The sequence below is a fragment of the Berghia stephanieae genome, chromosome 7 (genome assembly GCF_034508935.2).
Source record: "Berghia stephanieae isolate SIO BIC M18660-M18661 chromosome 7, UCSD_Bste_1.3, whole genome shotgun sequence".
Taxonomy (NCBI): domain Eukaryota; kingdom Metazoa; phylum Mollusca; class Gastropoda; order Nudibranchia; family Aeolidiidae; genus Berghia; species Berghia stephanieae.
Genome location: NC_088366.1, coordinates 43,043,461 through 43,049,470, shown reverse-complemented (window position 1 = coordinate 43,049,470; position 6,010 = coordinate 43,043,461).

The window sequence follows — 6,010 nt, the reverse complement described above, 5'->3', positions numbered from 1 at the left end:
TGTGCTTTTGTTTGTTTTGTTTTTTCAGTTATGTATTTTTCTTCCACTTCTGGTTAAAAAGGATTTGATTTACGATTTCAATTTTAGTGATTTGGTCTGATAGCTCAGTTGTAAAGCTCTCATCTCACAAGCAAAGGGACTGTAATTGGTCTCAGGTGCAGTTGAGATTTTTTTCTGACCCCCAAGAGTTGGAGAGGGATACGAGAGAGAGCATGACTATGGACTCGTGTAGAACAAGCCCATGTGCCATATCACAATCCTGTACCATTGTATCCCTTGAATACTGGACTTAAAAGTCCCTGCTTCAGCCAGAAGTTCCGTTGACATTATAATTTTTTTTTCATGACTGTTGTGTGTTAACTCATACTGAAATTATATAATTTTTCATTTCTTTGACCCCTTCCATCAAAAAGAGGCTTGTTATCAACTCCATGAATAAAAAATCCTTTGGATGCACTCCGCATAGGTTGATTTTCCATTAAGTATTTCTTTTCTTTTATTTTTTCTTGGTCCTCTGGGCATACTAGACCTGTAAATGAGCTCTATAAAAATTGACTGAAACTCTTCGACAAACTGAAGAGTCAAGTTTAAAAAAAAAAAATAAGGGCATCATTGGTGGCATCAGTGGGTGTTATTACTTACTGGAAGTATCTGCCATTGATTTGATGTAGAAGGAAAGCTAAATAAAGCATGTCATTCATATAAGTAAAGATGACTTCATCAAAATCAAAGTCATATTCATGCCTCTGCAATTTTTCTGACATAGAAAAATAATCACCATTATCACTTCTAGCCATGACCAATTGAATTTATTCCTCACATCTTTATTGATGCGCAACAAGTCTGAATTGCGATCCATGAACAGCTCAGGCATTCTGAGAACATTAATTAAAATAATGTAGCAATGAGCAAACTTGATTTTCAATCAGTTAATGACAGAAAAAAAAATGAAATAAATATGACTTCTGGCCAATATACTGAATCATTAAGTAGAAGTGAATTATCATCATATGAAGAAACTTCAGCAGGCGTAGCGGAAAAATCCAAAGAATCGAAATGAATGGTAAATCGCCATAGTAAACAGCAAGCTCGCTTGAGGTAACAATGGCAGAAAACGTCCTAATTTGCACAGGAATTAATTAGGCTACTTACCATTGTTCCTTATAATTAGGTACCCAATCAGTGAAGAAACGGTCAACCAGTTTGTTTACAACGTGAGGCAATCGAGATGTGCTTGTAGCAATCTATCCTAACTTTCGATTTGAAGGTGTCTACATAACGCACTTCTGGCTTTCGCGTTTTACTTTTTCATTCTTTTACGACCCCCCCCCCCCATGTAAATGTGGTCAATTTTGGCTTAGATGAAACAGTGAAATTTATCGCTCGGCGGCTCAGTTAAAATTGGATACTGTTGGGATCACAACAGGTTTGGAAAGTGAAAAAATAATTTAACGAAGGCTGTGAAAATACACTGGGATGTGTTCAGACACGCCAATTCCAAAGAGCATAAACGACCCTCATGAGCTATGCGTAGCGCTGTGGAACACTCCTAATTACTTTATGGTCATTCGACTATGATTTGTGAATTCTTTCTTCATTTTTTAAAATATTTGAATTTGACAAATTGACTGATTGAATTTGACAAATTGACTGAGAATTTACAGGTCTAGTATATTTATCCGAGGTGTAGTAGTTCATTACCAACAGATTTCTTTTGTTTTTCAATCCGTGCCCTCATCTTCTTCTCTTCCTCTATCTAGTTCACCTTCGATGTCTAACTCTAACATCTCATTAAGCATTTAGGAAAACTGTGACCCATCATCGCAAAGCGGTATTATGTCTAGATGAACTAGGTGGTCTACATTAAATTCAAAGACACAAATATGAAACTTAGGGTTATTTTATGTTGGTTACCTTTTTTTATTTACCTTGCTTAACAGCTCATATTTCCTGTCAATTTTAATTCTAAATTCATTTGATGGGATCTGCTTCATCAGACATGTTGTTTTGATACAATGGGTTTGTTTTTACCGTGCTACTCAGACTGACAAAATCCATTTTTTTCCAAAATGAGTATTCATTACATCACATGTTAAGGGTTTTACGGCGCTTGCAACACATTTACGTTATATCAGCGCCAGTAAAAAGGAAGAAAATGGGATAGTAAAAAGTTCTAGAATTACAATTAAAGCACCCAAGAAAAAGTAAGACATAGGGGAACTAGGAACAAATAGGGATCAGATGTAGATTCCAAGAGCATACAACCAATGTACTTAGTTTGAGATCATCTATATGTCTGTTTTGTTTGTTTTTAAGGGTTTTACGGCGCTTGCAACACATTAAGGTCATATCAGCGCCGGTAAAAAGAAAATGGGATAGTAAAAAGTTCTAGAATTACAATTAAAGCACAAAAGAAAAGGTAAGACAAAGGGGAACTGGTTCAAATAGGGAACAGATGTAGATTCCAAGAGCACACGGTCAAAGTATGTACTTAGTTTGAGATCACCTAACGGTCTCATCCAGACACAAGCACAGGTCCCACACTCAAATGTTTACAAATCATATAATATAATATGTAAACTAAACATAATACAATGCATAACAGAGAGATGATTTACATGAAAAAAAAATCTCTCAAAACTATAACTATACATTCGACGGTTTCCCTCCCAGCCAAGGAACTACGGCAAGGATCAGGACAAAACTAAGTAATATCATTCCAAGACAATGACAGGAAACAATTGGAAAACGGGTATGGGGGGATAGAAGACATAGCATGTACCTCCCTGCCCACTATGGGAGATCTATAAGTCTCATCCGGACACAAGCACAAAATCCAACAAAGAGGAGACACTCAAATGCTTACATTACATTAGACATTGAAAATAAATAACAGAGATGATTTACAAGGAAAAAAAAATATCATCTCCCAAAACAATAACTATCTACACATTTGACTGTTTCCCTCCGAGCTAGGACTCCAGCCAGGGCCAGGACAAAACCAAGTAATCTCATTCCAAGACAAAGACAGAAAACATGTTGGAAAACAGTTATAAGGGGATAGAAGACACAGTATGTACCCCCCTGCCCACTATGGGAGTTACAGCACATGATGTAAGAAAGTAGAGAGATAATTGTCATGAATGATGTACATGGCCCAATCATCCCTAATACTAATATGGCTTTCCTTGATCATATGTTCAATTATGTGAGCAATAATTTTTTTTAAAATAGACAATGCCCTGATAAACCAAACCATTCCATCCATGACAAAGACAAAAGGTTACATGGTAATTGTAATGTAATGAAAACAACAAAATACAGAAACAGAGATGTATTTTTTATTGATAAAAACAATACATGGATTAAAATCAGTCTGTCACCTTTTTCAACTATTGTCTGACCTAGCTATTACAGATGATAAATATAGCTTAATATTAACATCCAAGAGTGAATGATTTAATGATTTTTTCTTGCTGGCATAACTATAGTTCCAATTCCCACAATCTGGCATTCTCAAATTAAATATTTCAATACTCGACATAACATTCTATTAACATAATATCATCACATATGAAAAAGATAAAACCTTTGTACAGTGCAGCCCACTAATAGCAACACAGATTTTTTTTTCATATATTATATCATTAGTAATAAAAAACTCCACCTTACGACATACATTTTAGAAAAAAACATTGTATAGCTACATCGCATGGAAATCACCAACTCCAAATCGATATTCAAGACAAAATTTTGCGGTCTACTCTAATGAAAACACCTTTCCAAATAATGAAATATTCTACTCGTATAGACAAGCTATGATTGACAAATTTTCAAGCAAGCAATGGTTGGCTCTTTCATTTCAGGAAGTGACATGGCATTAAAACATATTTTTTTTTGGAAGCCTGTTTCAGTTGAAACTGCCATTGTGTTTGTTTTATAAGGGTTTTAAGGCGCTTGCAACACATTTAGGTTATATCAGCGCCAGTAAAAAGGAAGAAAATGGGATAGTTTGTTTTTAAGGGTTTTACGGCGCTTGCAACACATTAAGGTCATATAAGCGCCAGTAAAAAGGAAGAAAATGGGATAGTAAAAAGTTCTAGAATTAGAAATAAAGCACAAAAGAAAAGGTGAGACAAAGGGGAATTGGTTCAAATACGGAACAGATGTAGATTCCAAGAGCACACCGTCAAAGTACTTAGTTTGAGATCACCTAAAAGTCTCATCCAGACACAAGCACAGGCCCGAAGTAAGAGGAACACACTCAAATGCTTACAAATTATATAATATAATATGTAAACTAAACATAATACAATGCATAACAGGGAGATGATTTACAAGGAGAAAAATATCATCTCCCAAAACAATAACTATGCATTTGACTGTTTCCCTCCCGGCTAGGACTCCGGCCAGGCCGAGGACAAAACCAAGTAATTTCATTCCAAGACAAGACAGAAAGTATGTTGGAAAACAGATAAAAGGGGATAGAAGACACAGTATGTACCCCCCCTGCCCACTATGGGGGGTCAAGAACCCCACCCAGTAAACCGCCATTATAGATGGCTGGAAACGGACAGCCGTAGTCGTCATGGGTGGTCAGAATCCCGCCATTATTGGTTGCTCTTGTCCAGATGATGTCATTATAGAGAGGTTGCACTGTAACTTTTTCAAAACTCAATCTGGCACTCAGTGGAAGAGCTGGTCAAATAGTGACCGTGATAACATTCAACACATAATATATATATTATATAAATGTTTTGGATTTTGTTTTGTTTTGAAGGGTTTTAAGGCGCTTGCAACACATTTAGGTTATATCAGCGCCAGTAAAAAGGAAGAAAATGGGATAGTTTTGTTTCTTTGTTTTTAAGGGTTTTACGGAGCTTGCAACACATTTAGGTTATATCAGCGCAAGTATAAAGGAAGAAAATGGGATAGTAAAAACTTCTAGAATTACAATAAAAGCACACAAGAGTAAGACAAAGGGGAACTGGGAACAAATAGGGATCAGATGTAGATTCCAAGAGCATACCACCAATGTACTTAGTCTGAGATCACCTATAAGTCTCATCTGGACACAAGCACAAAATCCAACAAAGAGGAATACACTCAAATGCTTACATTATACATAATACAAAAATAACAAATATAATAATACATAACACAAGAGAGATGATTTACAAGGAAAATATTATCATATCCCAAAACAATTACTATGTATTTGACTGGTTCCCTCCCAGCCAGGGCCAGGACAAAACCAAGTAATCTCATTCCAAGATTAAGACAGAAAGCATGTTGGAAAACAGATATAGGGGGATAGAAGACACAGTATGTACCTCCCTGCCCACTATGGGACGCCAGGAACCCCACCTAGGTTTTGATTTGATTGCTTTACCAAGAAAAAGATTCAACACTTTATGCTTCACAAAACAACTTCTGCAGAATGTGGTATAGAGGGAATGCAGGATCAAACATGGGATTAAAGTAGGAGTAGCTCAATTTTTAAAAATGACACAATTGATGATAAAATAACTAACCCCAGTAATGATTGAACCCTATCAATACCACTTTGTGACCCAATTCCCCTCGTCTTTGAAGGCCTTTATTGTTAGGAACAAGACAAAAACACCAGGATTAATGACCCCAAAATATATTAACATTAACACTACAATCTCAAATCTTTTGTATAATGTAGGTATAAAATGAAAGTTCCTAGTTTTGCATCTTTGTTTTGTTTTTTTGTTTTTTTTTGTTTTTTAAGGATTTTACGGCGCTTGCAACACATTAAGGTCATATCAGCGCCAGTAAAAAGGAAGAAAATGGGATAGTAAAAAGTTCTAGAATTACAATTAAAGCAGCCAAGAGAAAGTAAGACAAAGGGGAACTGGGAACAAATAGGGATCAGATGTAGAATCCAAGAGCATACCACGAATGTACTTAGTTTGAGATCACCTATAAGTCTCATCCTGACACATGCACAAAATCCAACAAAGAGGAAACCAAACACTCAAAA